Source organism: Asparagus officinalis, chromosome 8, assembly GCF_001876935.1.
Source record: "Asparagus officinalis chromosome 8, Aspof.V1, whole genome shotgun sequence".
Taxonomy (NCBI): Eukaryota; Viridiplantae; Streptophyta; class Magnoliopsida; order Asparagales; family Asparagaceae; genus Asparagus; species Asparagus officinalis.
Window position 1 is genome coordinate 112,916,832 of NC_033801.1, and position 14,996 is coordinate 112,931,827.

Here is a 14,996-nt window from a genome sequence, read left to right on the forward strand (position 1 = left end):
CCCTTCCTCCAATCTTTTTTCTTCTGGCGGCTGCCCTAAAATCGCTGCTGCGATTTTGTTTTTAATCCCCAGCTCCAACAGTGATTGAAGGGGGATTTAAGAAGAGAGAGAGAGAAATTAAAGAGGGTTTTAATTGTGGGGTATTTATTCTCAAGTGAGAATTGAAAGGGTTCATACCCTTTGATTATAAACACTGTAACTACAGTGTTTATTTGAGAAATCTCAGTTTTGAGATCTGCTCCTAAATTGTAATTTCTTGTTTGATTAATAAGAAATTTATTGTGTGGCTCCCGAGGACGTAGGCAGTTGCCGAACCTCGTTAAAACTTGGTGTATTTTTCTATTATGCGTTTCCGTTGCATTAGGGATTTCGGCGTTAAATTCCCAACACAAATAATGGATTATAGTTAACAATTTACTAAATACAGTTATCAATTTATCAATTAAGGTTAACATGTTAAATGAGAATGTTCACACGTAAGCGTGATATAGAACCACTACATTTTGCATTTTACTTTAAAGAAACCCAGTTAACATATTAAAGCGACAGTAAATTTGTACAAAATTTATATATTACACCATGGTTATAGTTTATATATATAGATAAGAATTTCAGGTCATATACACGTTAAATAATAATAGTTAATAGATTATAAATAACAGTTAATAGATAATGGATTATAGTTAACAGTTTACAAGTAATAGCTAACAGATAATTGATTATAGTTAACAATTTACAGATAATAGTTAACATATAATGATTAATCGAATCCGAAAGATCTTTCAAATATATCAAACACAAAGTCTTGTTATTCAAAGCAATGACATCTCCAAGGTCCCTCTCAATGCACTCATCATACTCCCTCACAGTCGAAACATAGTCCTTCACCACTACTAACTCCAATGCTTTATTCCTCCCTATCAAATTCTCAAACTCCACCTACTCCTCTTTCTTCAACCCCTCAACTCTAAAAAAACAACGCCTTTGCGCCATCCAAATCCCCAGTCTGAAACTGAATATACCCCGACATCAAGATAAGCACCGGATCCGTCGGATTCGAGTCCAAAACCTCCTGAATCAGCAAAAAACACACATCAAACTCCCCAATCACCCGCAAGCCTTCATTAAGACAATGAAAGCTACGGAGTCGAGTTCGATGTTAAGTTGGAGCATTTTGTCGAATAGCTTGAGGGCGGAGTGGGGATTGGATTGGGAAAGGAGAGTGCATGGGAGGAGGTTGCGGGGGTCGCGGGATTGGGAGAGGAGGATGGGGCCCTTGGTGGGCCGTAGGAGAGGGCGAGGGAGGAGAGGAGGTGGGGTTTTGAGAGGAGGTTGAGCTTGAGAGCGAGTGAGTGGATTTGTGAGCGGAAGGGAGGGGAGGAGATTTGAGAGGAGGTTGAGCTTGAGAGCGAGTGAGTGGATTTGTGAGCGGAAGGGAGGGGAGGAGAGGGGTGAGGTTGAGGAGAGGATGAGGGAGAGTGCTTTGTGAGCGGAAGGGAGGGGAGGAGAGGGGTGAGGTTGAGGAGAGGATGAGGGAGAGTGCGCGGGGGTCGGGGAGTTCGCCGGAGAGGAGGGTTTGAAGGGAGTTGGAGGGGAGGAGGGAGCTCCATTTGAAGATTTTGTTTGGGGTTTGCTGGGGTTTTGGGTTTTTTAGTTTCTGGCGTTTAGGGGCTTGAGGGGGCTAGGGTTAGAGGGAAGATGATTGAAGAAGAAGTGTGGAGGGGTAAAGTTGAATTTTTTTGGTAAAAAAACATATAAAATTGGGCTAATTATGAGCTGGAGGGGCTGAGGTACAATTTTTTTTAAAATTTGGGGGTTGCAGCACATTACAAATAATATGAGGGTTGGGGCACATTGCTTTTTGAGTTTTGGGGTCTTGAAGCAATTTTTCCTTATAAAATTTTATCTCACAAATTATGGTAGTTTTAGTTTTGAGTTCTTTTAGTTTTGAGTTCTATTTGACCACCCCAAATTAATTAATAATAACTTCCATAAAACACTGGAGGACTATTTATAGTCTAAAATGACCTGTTAACTACTTAAGGTACCATTATGAATCATATAGTAGGATTTAATGTCTCATAAGGGCTTGACAATGGGCCCATAGATCAAACAAGTGGAGCAAGACAATCCATTTGAATTTAAAGGCCTGCTAAAGTCCAAATTGATCTGTCCATTTCCCATTATTTACTCCACTAACAAAGCTATTAACAAAGGGGGAAGTTAGTTAGTGAGTCTTATCCTTGTGAGGATTCTCCGGTTTATGGAATCCCCTCTTTTGATGGATTTTTTGTACTTTAATGGATATTTTTCTAATGGAATTTAGAAAATATCTTTTAAAAAGGTTTCTTTATTGGCAAAGCTCAAACCTTTGCACAACAAGTAGAATCTAATGACTGTTCTTCTCATCTCAAAAGGCATTTAACATAGCAGCCTTTGTTTCTTTGTTCATACCTTTTCTTCTCCTTTCTTTTTCATCTCCTTTAAACTTTTCCCAACATTAGAATTAAATTACAATATTTCTCGTAGAGGAGAAAGAGGCTGAGATCGGTACTCTTTGTAGATCTATGCGAAGAAGATAATATTTATGGCCTACAGCTTCGGTGCTCCATAGAGATTAGTTGGAGCAATGATGACAAATCCGTAAATAAATTCCTTAAAAATAGCTCTCACAATTCTAGGTAGATAGATTTGATGGTTATGAGGTGTTCCACACCCAAAATTGTAATTAACTATGGGTAAAAAAGTTATTTTAGGAAATATAATTTATGAGAGAAACATAATTTATTGTTAATTAGAATTCTTTGGAGATTACACGTGAATACGTACTTGGTTGTTTCTCTGTGCTGCTTGAATACTTGCAGCTTGTTAATAGGAATTTTATCATTGAGAGAATTGAAGGGCGTTTCATGAAACAGGTATTAGAATCAAGTGATTAGATGATTATCCTCTGATGCAATTTGCATCCTGTCCCTAGATATAAAGTGTTATGGTGCTTGCACTTGCATAAATATACTAATGTTAAACATCTTTGAGTTGTCAATTTCAGCACGTATTACATTATTCACACATGCTTACGACTGATGATTTTATCTTCAATTTGTGTATATTATATGTCTGATAAAACCTGTCAGTTTACATCTTTACATTCCACAATTTTATTTTGTAACCCTATGTTGTCCGACAATTACTGATGGGATTTTCAAAGCTATAGAATGACCCATATCAGATATATGGTTTTAATTCCTTGGCTAATTTTTTTTTTGCTGCGTTTAGTTAGCGGTTTAGGATAGAAACCAGGTAAAAAGATAATTTTGAAAGACTAAAATATCCTTTTGTTATGTTAACTCATTTGTTATTTTTGTTAGTTTAAAAATTAAAAAAAAAACTATTTTTGGAGCACCGAAGCAAACCTCATATTTATGTTGTAAGTTTTGTGAACGAATCAATAAGTCATGAAACCATCTGTTTGCTCATGTTACTGACAATTAACAACGCGTTATATAAAAATTATATGTAAAATTTATTATAACAAACTCTACTCCTCATTTTATATAGAGTTGCCGTTTGGCAAAGGGTTAAAATGAGGGGTTAAGGAGAAGGGTTAAGTTTCCTTAACCCCTTCTTAACCCGCTAAACATAAAAAAATCTACACAATAATTAAAGTGAGTTAGCCCTCTATAGTTTGCCATATGTAAAAAAATACAGAAGGGTTAAGCTAACCTCTTTTGAGGGAATTAACCCCTTAAAATGAGGGGTTTATAATACTCCTATTTAGAAGGATTAAGAGTTAAACCCTCTAATTGTAAAGAAAATAGTCAAAACATTTGTTATTACCAAACACTAAAATGAGCATAAGTGCTAAAATAAATTGATATAACTATGTTAATCCTTCTCCTTAATCCCTCTTCCTTAACCTTTTGCCAAATGGTCAAGGTTTTTTTCTTTTCTTTTTTTTTTATTTTTTGGCTAGAGTTCATAAAAGCCCCTCAAATTTGGACGATTATCAGATAATCCCCGTAGCTGTAAAAATAACAGAAACTCCTCTTAATTTTAGGGGTTAGTAGGAAGCCCTCTTTAAATTTAAGAATTTACTAGAAACTCATCTAGTAAATTCTTAGATAATATTTTTGTTGGATAATATTTTTGTCAGTTAGAACCGTGGTTCACACTTTTAGAGGGATCGTCTGAAAAATTTTAAAGGGTAAGGGAGTTTTCCCATAGATCCGAAGTAAGTTTGCACTCGTTGCATATTTAGCATGTAACTATCAAAAATATAGAAAATAAAAATACAACGGTAATACAAATATGAAATAAAAAATGCATATGGAGATACCTAGTCTTTTAGAACCTGAGCTTATTTTGAGTAGAGGGTAAGACACTAGTGGCGCATGTAGCTTGTTGGAGATTAAGGCGGCAGTATTAGTTTAATTTAAGATTTAATAAATAAAATAATTATACAGAGATGTACGAGATTTCTGCAGTTTGATGATGGCGGAAGCGCACGCGAGCGAATATCAGTTCTCTGCTGCCCACTGCATAACATACCCTTCTCCTTTTACTTTTGGTTGGTCCAATTAAACTTACATCTAAACATTTGAACGCACGATCACCATCATCATAAAAATATCTTGAACGTTGAAGATAGTCCTTCCTTTACATTACAGCACAATTTAATAAAGTATAATTATTAATTAAGATGAGAATGTGATTAATGCCTCCAAATAGGAAAATTTGTATAGGGTGAATTACATATAACCTCCTCCGTTAACCCCTCTCAACATATTTATTAGCACGTAACACTCTGGCCTGTCATATTTGAAGGATAAATTACGAGTAACAATCATATTCATAATGGGTTGAGGGTGACTAACACTTGAGTTTATTGTGATTACTCACGCCTCTTTTCAAATTGATGCTAAAACAAAACTAATTCCTGTGGATAGAGAGAGTATTAGAACTATTCGCATGTTAGTGGATGGTTCTATACTATTTATGAGATACAGAAATTTCCAAATTGACCCTCTGAATTGCATAGAATTGTCTGCATGTGTGCAAGTAGTTTTGACTAAATTCAGACTTCCATTCTCGTTGTATAGGATTATAGGGATGGAATCCATTTAGTAGTTTTAACTCCAAAGTGTGTTATTCATAGGGTTTTTTCCTAGAAACAACTTCAAAAATAGGGTAATTATATTGAAATCACCTTTCATTTTTAATTTATGTATAAACCACCTTTAAAGTTAGTTTTTCGTTGTAATCAACCACCTCCTAGTGGAAGTCTTCACTTAAAACCCAAAATCACCCTAAAAACTCGCATTCAATGTACATGACTCATTTTTTAGTGTTTAGGCCTTGTTAGGATACAACTCGCATACATTGAACCTGAATTTTTTAAGCTTATTTTTTATTTTTTTTAGTGAAAATTTGAATAGGAGGTGACTACTTGTAAACCCTTACTTATAGGACCTGTTTGGTTCAATAGAGGCTAGGAATAGGATTAGGAATCCTATTTTATTTATGGATTCCAACCTAATCCATATAAAATTTATAGACAAGTTTTAGTTTTATGGAATCCCATTTTTTTTGCATTCTATGTTTGTTTCACCCAAAAGGATTAGGAATCTCACTTTTATAGAATTGGTCCAATTCCTAATATCATGTTTGGTTTAGAAAGACTTTTTTTTAGGGATCGACACTGTAGCAATGGCTAGCCCACTTTTCATTAAAAAAAATCACTGTAGCAATGGATTGATCCACCAATTTCAGAATTCAAAGAAGCAACACTGTAGCAATGGCTATTTCCACACTACTTCAAAATTCAAAGGCATAACACTGTAGCAACGGCTAGTTCAGGGTCATGGTGGCTATAAATTCAACTTGAGGCCTCAAAATTAATCCATGCATTCTCATTTTTCAGCAATTATAAAATTCCCATTGTCTTCAATTTGGATCCCAGACATCAAAATGATATCAGAAGAGTGCTACCATAATTATGAAGTATCTTGCGACTGCAATCTCCGAACACCGATGAAAGTGTGCAAGAATGGTAAAAATAAGGGAATGTGTTATTGGGGGTGTGCAAAATTCCCAAATAAAGAATATAATTTTTTTCGAATGGGCTGAAGAAAGAGGAGACTCAAGCAACCAAGGAAGCTAATATGTCAAAGAAAATAGGTACGGAGATAAATATATTTTGTAATCAAAGAGGCTGAAGAAAGAATTGAGACTTATCGAAAATAAACTACTAGCTTGGAAAATATCTGTAATTTTATTAGCAATTTTTTGTATTATTTTAATTATTACAAACTTAATGTCATGTACCTGTACTTGCAAAAACTATTGACGATGTAATGAAAACTATTTTTTGAATTGGGTATAAATTCTAATTGATATTGTATGGCTCGGTAATAGATCAACTTGTCATAATTGATTGCCCCACCTATAACTTACATGTTTATTACAGATTACATTATAAGGATGAATTGCCTCGCCTAGACATTGTCAATTCAATGTAGGTTGCAATCTCATCCCCTTTTACCTCATCTGGATATAATGAACAATGTAAGTTAGATTGCATTCTCAGTAAACACTGATCATCATCATTGCCACATATCAAGTGCAAGGAGCTACACAAGCTCAAAACAAAACAGCAAGTAACCCACAGGCAAGGAAAAACAAAATAGCTCCCACATAGCAGCAATCCCCATTTACAGGAGTTACACAATCTCAGAACAAAACAACAACAAACCCAGCAGCAAGGAGCTACACAAGCTCCAAACAAAACAGCAACAACCCAGCAGCAAGGAGGTACACAAGCCACAACGAAAACAGCAGTAAACCCCATCCACAGGAGCTACACAAGCTCAGAACAAAACAACAACAAACCCAGCAGCAAGGAGCTACACAAGCTCTGAACAAAATAGCAGGAAACCCAGCAGCAAGGAGGTAAATAAGGCACGACGAAAACAGCAGCAAACCAATTTCACAGGAATAACACAAGCTCAGAACAAAATAGCAACAAACCCAGCAGGAAGGAGCTACACAAGCTCAGAACTAAATAGCAGCAAACCCAACACCACGGAGCTACACAAGCTCAGAACAAAACAGCAACAAACCCCAGCAATTGGAGCTGCATAAGCTCCAAATAACAGGCACAAACCCCAGCAGCAAGGAGCTACACAAGCTCAAAACAAAACAGCAACAAACCCCAGCAATTAGAGCTGCACAAGCTCCAAATAACAGGCACAAACCCCAGCAGCAAGGAGCTACACAAGCTTAAAACAAAACAGCAACAAACCCCAGCAGCAAGGAGCTACACAAGCTCCAAACAAAACAACAACAAACCCAATTCATAGGAGCTACACAAGCTCAGAACAAAACAACAACAAACCCCAGCAATTGGAGCTGCACAAGCTCCAAATAACAGCCACATAACCCACAGAGCAAGGAGCTACACAAGCTCAAAACAAAACAGTAACAAACCCCAGCAGCAAGGAGCTGCACAAGCTCCAAACAACAGGCACAAACCCAAAGAGCAAGGAGCTACACAAGCTCAAAACAAAACAACAACAAACCCCAGCAGCAAGGAGCTGCACAAGCTCCAAATAACAGGCACAAACCTAAAGAGCAAGGAGCTACACAAGCTCAAAACAAAACAGTAACAAACCACAGCAACAAGGAGCCGCACCAACTCCAAACAACAGGCACAAACCCAAAGAGCAAGGAGCTACACAAGCTCAAAACAAAACGGCAACAAACCACAGCAGCAAGGAGCTACACAAGCTGCTAAGATGTTTTGGATGGCCCCTTTTCGCCCTCTAAACCGTACAACTAGGTCACTAGGTAACACCGCGTCGACGTGTGTGCCATCTATCAAACCAATGCAGTCCTATAAAAAATTATAAATTATACATAGTTGAATAAAAAGTGATTTATTTAAAAAATTGTTAAGATGTATGTATTTAATTTACCTTAAAGTAAGGAAAATAATTTGAGTTGTTTGCAATCTCCACGGGAACTTCTTTTGGGGCTTGCTTCATGTACCGATCATGTAATCCATTCATTGCTTGCAGGACTTTATTGAAATACCTGCTAACTGTTTCCCCTGATCTTATGAACTCAGTTCTTATTCTTCTATTTTTAGTTTTGTGCCCAACAATACTTAGGAACATAGCAAGCTGTTCTTCAACTTGAACGTGTCTTGTATCTTTTAATAAACCGTTTGCTTTCATTACTTCAACAAGTTTGAAAAAGGTCGTCGGTCTCATTCTAATATAAGATCGGCAGCTATCTTGATAGCCCTCCAATACACGTCTGAAGTGAGCCTCTCTATAATATATTTTTCTGATCTTTTCTTGCTTCGTACAAGTTGATATTCTCTTGCGCTTAGCATGCATTCTCAAAATACATGTTACCAAAGTGACCACGGCGCAGACAGCTGTATTAGCACACATCCTCTTTAATTCTTCCTCATCTTCCATATCCATCTACATCCGTTTTAAAATTAGGATACATTTACAACTTATCTTGTCTACTTATTTCAGTTGAAAGTTAATTAGATAACTGATACAAATATTTATTCGCAAGAAATCTAATTATACTGAATTTTATTTTAACTAGTGTTGCATTCGATTTCACACAATTATCAATAACAACACATCTACTATCCGGTTCCTTTCATGTAATAAATTTAACCCCATTCTTTGGTAAACATAACCCTATTATTTTCCATGCACTCACATTCTTTTGTAATAACACAATTATCAAGAACAATACATTCACACAAATATCATGCATTCTATTTCACACAACTAACTGAATTTTAGTAAACATAACCCTATACTTTGTTAAAATTCCCAAATAATGAATTATCACGAACAAAAAGAGGGGGAAAATCGTATACCTTAAGCTGCAGAGGGGACAAAAATGTCGAGGTCCAAGCAACAAACCCAGCAAACCCACCAAAGCCGGGATCAACACCGTAGTCAACAAACCCACCCGAACCAACACCAGTTCGAGAAGGGATCACCAACAGCCAAAGCCAAGGAACCCACCAACAAGAAGTTGGAAAACAAATCAAAGAAATCACGGCTCAACCAGAGGTGGGATCAGATTTAGAGGGAGAAGCCGATTCGACATTTAAATCTGCAAAAAACCATGGCTCAACCAGAGCTAGGGTTTCGAGTTCCAGACACGACCACGCACAAGCCACGACGAGCGACGGGAGAAGAGGCGCGAAGAAGAGAGCGCTGTGGCGGGAGAAGAACAATAGGGAAACCACGGATCAACAGATCTAGGGTTTCGTTAGGAATCGGAATAAGAATTGGGGAGGTGTCAGAAATCACGCCAAATTTCTCTAAAAAGAACGGATTTGGGTTTCCTGAAATTACCACTGTTTGAGCCACTTTATAGAATAACAATTCTATAAATTTTTTTGAACCAAACTCAGGATTAGGATTCAGTTGGATTCCACTAATTACGAAAACATTACTGTCAGGTCTAAATACCATTCCTATTCCATAAACTTGGTGAAACAATCAGGCCCATAGGGTTCTAACGTTATATTTAGTAAAGTTTACTTATTTACCTATTCACTTATAGGGTTCATAATTAAGAATCAGGTGAACATGCCTTAGGATACGCGTCTGTTGGTATTCGAATGGACATGTCTATTGACGTTTGAAAGGCTGTGTCTAAACGAAAGCCCCCAGTTCTCGTTTTGGGAAGGAAAAAATTGCAAGTAGCCCCTTCCCTTTTACAAACGGAGGTTCGGTACTTGGTACTAAAGAACGCTACGAGGGGGTTATCTGCAAGTTCACCTTTTCCTCTACTATTAATAATGCTAATCTCGTATCAAGATCTCAAATCACGCAGTAATATCCTAACTCCACATCCACAGACCTCACCATCTGCTGCCACGTCACCCCCCATTCCCTACATCCCCCAACCCACGCTCTATTCTTCTGTCCCCTTCCTCCCTCAATTTTAGTGGCGCTCTCAAAATCCCAACCAAATACAAACAAACCCATTTACCCTTAAAACCACCCACCCGTCCACAAAACTCTCTTCTCAAATCCCAAGCAAACCCCTTCCGAAAATTTTAAAAAAAAAAAAGAAAAAAAAAGGGCGGTTTTTCGAGCTAAGCGCGGTCCTCATGCTTAGTAGACTGTAATCTCCGCCCTTTCCCATTCCCCTGTCCCCTCAACCCACATGCTCGTATCCTCCTATTTCAATCTCTCCTTCGCCTCGGCCTCCTGCATAAGCCATCAAGAAAGCTGAGAGGGAAAAACGAGCGGTCGTCAAAATGATAACGCTGTCGGATTTCTACCACGTAATGACGGCCATGGTGCCCTTGTACGTGGCGATGATCCTCGCCTACGGCTCCGTCAAGTGGTGGAAGATTTTCAGCCCTGATCAGTGCTCCGGCATCAACCGCTTCGTCGCGCTCTTCGCCGTCCCCTTGCTCTCCTTCCACTTCATCTCCACCAACAATCCCTACGCCATGAACCTCCACTTCATCGCCGCCGACTCCCTCCAGAAACTGATAATCCTCGTCGCCCTCTTCGTCTGGACTCGCATCGCCCCCAGATCCTCCTCCCTCGACTGGTCCATCACGCTGTTCTCCCTCGCGACGCTGCCCAACACCCTCGTCATGGGGATCCCTTTGCTGATTGCGATGTATGGGAAATACTCCGGGTCTCTTATGGTTCAGATTGTTGTCCTTCAGTGCATTATTTGGTACACCCTGCTTCTTTTCCTCTTCGAGTACCGGGCCGCTAAGATTCTGATCGCCGATCAGTTCCCCGCGAACGCGGGTCCGATCGCGTCCATCGCGGTCGACTCGGACGTCATGTCGCTCGACGGGAGAGGGACGCGCTGGGAGAGGAGGCGGAGATCAAGGAGGACGGGAACTCCCACGTCACGGTGAGGCGGTCGCAATGGTCGTCGCGTCGGACATTTATTCGAGGAGGCTCGCACGGGTTTTCTAGCACCACGCCGAGGCCGTCGAACCTGACGAATGCCGAGATTTATTCGCTGCAGAGCTCGAGGAAACCCGACGCCGAGGGGGGTCCAGTTTATATACACCGCGATTTCTACTCGCATGTCGGCCGGAAGCTCCAACTTTGGGGCCGCCGATGCGTCGGTCATGCCGCCGCCGCCGAGGGGCCAGAACACGCCGAGGCCGTCGAACTACGAAGGAGGAGCTCGCGGAGGCCGCCGCTGGAACCCCGCTGCCGTCGGCGTAGGGGCGCAAGCCGAGGTATCAGTATCAAATGCCGGCGGCAAGGTGGCGGGGGGCATTACCCGGCGCCCAACCCGTGCGTGTTCTCCACGCGGGGCCGCCGCGCCGGCGCGGCGAAGCCGATGTTGCGGGCGCGAGGAAGGCTAATGGGCTGCTGAGGCCCGAAGAGGGGCGCGGGAGGCCACGCGCGAACGCGGGTCCATCGCGTCCATCGCGGTCGACTCGGACGTCATGTCGCCTCGACGGGAGAGGGACGCGCTGGAGAGAGGGCGGAGATCAAGGAGGACGGGAACTCCCACGTCGACGCGTGAGGCGGTCGAATGGCGTCGCGTCGGACATTTATTCGAGGAGGTCGCACGGGTTTTCTAGCACCACGCCGAGGCCGTCGAACCTGACGAATGCCGAGATTTATTCGCTGCAGAGCTCGAGGAAACGCCGACGCCGAGGGGGTCCAGTTTATATACACCGGATTTCTACTCGATGGTGCGGCCGGAGCTCCAACTTTGGGGCCGCGCCGATGCGTCGGTCATGCGCCGCCGCCGAGGGGGCAGAACACGCCGAGGCCGTCGAACTACGAAGGAGGAGCTCGGGCGGAGCCGCCGCTGGGAACCCCGCTGCCGTCGGCGTAGGGGCGCAAGCCGAGGTATCAGTATCAAATGCCGGCGGAAGTGGGGGGGCATTACCCGCGCCGCCCAACCCGTGCGTGTTCTCCACGCGGGGCCGCCGCGCCGGCCGCGCGAAGCCGATGTTGCGGGCGCGAGAAGGGCTAATGGGCTGCTGAGGCCGAAGAGGGGCGCGGGAGCACGAAGGACTTGCATATGTTCGTGTGGAGCTCCAGCGCTCGCCGGTTTCCGATGTGTTCGGAGCAACCAGATCAGTACGCTCTGAGCGCGGCCGGCCGCGGATCCCGCAGGAATGGCGTAAGGATGTTCGGGTGGCGGTGTCGCCGAGCAAATGTATTTACATCGCGCCAAACCGCGTTCCGATATCTTTTCGATACGAGCTGAGTTAATTTCATCTTTTGTGCATGTGATTGTTTTATCAGTGAAGAGAGAACGAGTATATGGTGGAAAGGGAAGAGTTCAGCTTCGGCAAACAGGGGATCGAAGCCGGCGGAGGCCACGATGGAGGCGATGAAGAAGATGGTCCACGAGCGCAAACAGCGAGAAAGTAGGGAGGGCGACGGCGATGCCTCCGACCAGCGTGATGACGAGGCTAATCCTGATCATGGTATGGAGAAAGCTCATCAGGAACCCAAACACCTACTCCAGTCTCATTGGACTCATTTGGTCTCTAGTCTCTTTCAGGTAAAATTTAAAAATTAAAAAAATAATAAAAAAAAAACTCAAAACGAGTTTATTTCTTTCAGTTACCGTGACATGTGTTGTAATTACACTGGTGACTCCAATATCGCCCGTGTAATTATACGAGCACAGTAATATCCCGATTACTGTCATCGCATCGATCATATCTCAGGACATCTGAATGCTCAGTAAATTTAACCAGTCCTTGATTAACTTGGCCCGTTTAATGCCTGTGTCTGTTGTTGGCGATGCAGGTGGCATGTAGAGATGCCTGCAATTATATCCAAATCCATCTCCATACTGTCTGATGCAGGGCTTGGCATGGCTATGTTCAGCCTGGGTATAACACTGTGGCCCTCTTCCCGGTTGTTTTTATGTTTTTATTGCAATCTAAGTCGCACACGAATCAAATGTTCCCCTTTGTTTACCTACGTTGCTGCTGCAGGTTTGTTCATGGCATTGCAGCCGAGGATCATAGCATGTGGGAATCGAGTCGCGGGGTTCACGATGGCGGTGAGGTTCCTCGTCGGACCAGCTGTCATGGCCGCTGCCTCCTTCGCTATCGGTCTACGCGGCGTTCTCTTACACGTCGCGATAGTACAGGTCATTGCCGGGCCCCCCTCGCCTTCTCATCTTGTTACTTGACATAGGTCTCTCTCTGCATTTTGTTGTTTTTTTTTAACCTTGACGCGGTGGGTTCCTTTTCCCTTTTCTGGTAAACAGGCTGCACTTCCTCAGGGTATAGTGCCATTTGTGTTTGCGAAGGAGTACAACGTGCATCCTGACATACTTAGCACAGGGTGAGTGTGCTTTATAAGTTTATTTTCGGGGTCGGCGCTGCTGCATGAATCGGCATTCTTGTACTGATTTAATTCGCATGATTTTTGATATAGGGTTATATTCGGGATGTTGATCGCGCTGCCCATAACCTTGGTCTACTACATCATGCTCGGGCTGTGACGTGTAAAATGTGGCAAGAAAGAGGAAGGATTTTTAACGTTAGAAATTAGCTCGCCGAGCAAAGAGGAAAGACGAGGAAGGGGATTGCTGGCAAGTTGGAAAAGAGACTTCGATTTCGGTTTATATGTGATTATCTTATTAGAAGAAAGGGATTGTAAAATGACCATCAATGTGCTATTCAATTTTAGTGAGCTTCTTCCTCCTTTCTTTTTTTCTCTGCTCATTTTGCTTTCAAATTTCCTGTTTTCCAATTTATAATGTTTTAACTTGTCACCAAAGTAAAGGTCATGTTACAAATGTTCTATATGAAGCCTCCTATGTTTGAACGAGTGCTGCGTATTGATTGTTGTGAACCAGACGCGCAAAACCGAGTATCTATGAGCGTGCATTACGGGCTTGTTTATACTAAAATAAAACGAAACGCTATTTGAATTATACTTCTTTTTTTACTTATAAAAGTTTCAAGACTCGGTAACATGTAGGATTTGTCTAATAAAGATTTACTTGCCAAGAGAAAGAACAGGTAAAATCCCTGGTGGAAAATCATATGGTAAATTGCACATATATGCTACCTTTATGGTGTCGTTGTTTTGAACATTACTACCTACACTTTCATTTTGGCAGATGGACATCCTCCCTAAATTCTTTTTCAAACACTTTCAAAAAGACTTTCACCCAGAGGGGGCTATTTGGCAAAATGGAAAATTTCAGGGATACTAAGTTCAAAACGACTGTATAAAGGTTTATGTATGGGTTCTAAACCGTATCTGTATTCGAGGAAATATCTGTAACCATATCCGTAAGGATACAGATATGGTTACTCAAGTCTATAACCGATAGGATATGGTTACAAATATAGTTTTGCAGTGAAATATCCCTATTCGTATATGAAATATCCGAATACATATTAGTCATGCTCTTATGATAGTTTCGATTCTTAGGTTATGGATTTGTGGTTAATTTTGATGATCAAGATGTCTAATCTTAACCTTAAAGTTATAATGAACATATTAACGAACTCTTTTGCATCACATAAACTATGATTTTCTCAATACTATCTAGTTTTTTTTATATCCGTTTTATATCTGCATGCATATATCCGCTTATATATCCTCATGTATATCCGTAACCGTGTCCGATTTTAGCGGATATGGATATGAATTTTTCTTATCGAGTTATTTCTGTATTCATATCCGTATCCGATTGCACAAAGCAATCCATGTTGTCAACACCAGGGGACGCCGAACCCGGTGGGAGTTCGCCCTCCTCAAAGAAACCTGAAGCACAAAACATGGTCACAAATCCCCAAAAGGTAAACAACCTTGAAGCAAGAGCAATTGAATGTTATCTCCCCCTCCATTGGCGGTGCTCCCTAAGTCCACTCCATAGGGACGCTGACCGTCATGGGGCTTATGGGCGGTCTTCTTCCTCTTCGGGGCACCAGCCCTCCGAGGACCAAAGGGTCGAACATGCGCAGGCCTATCACA

General features: G+C 41.6%; 1 pseudogene; it reads left to right on the forward strand.

The window, feature by feature from the left end:
- Window positions 9,886-13,835, forward strand: LOC109851523 (annotated as a pseudogene).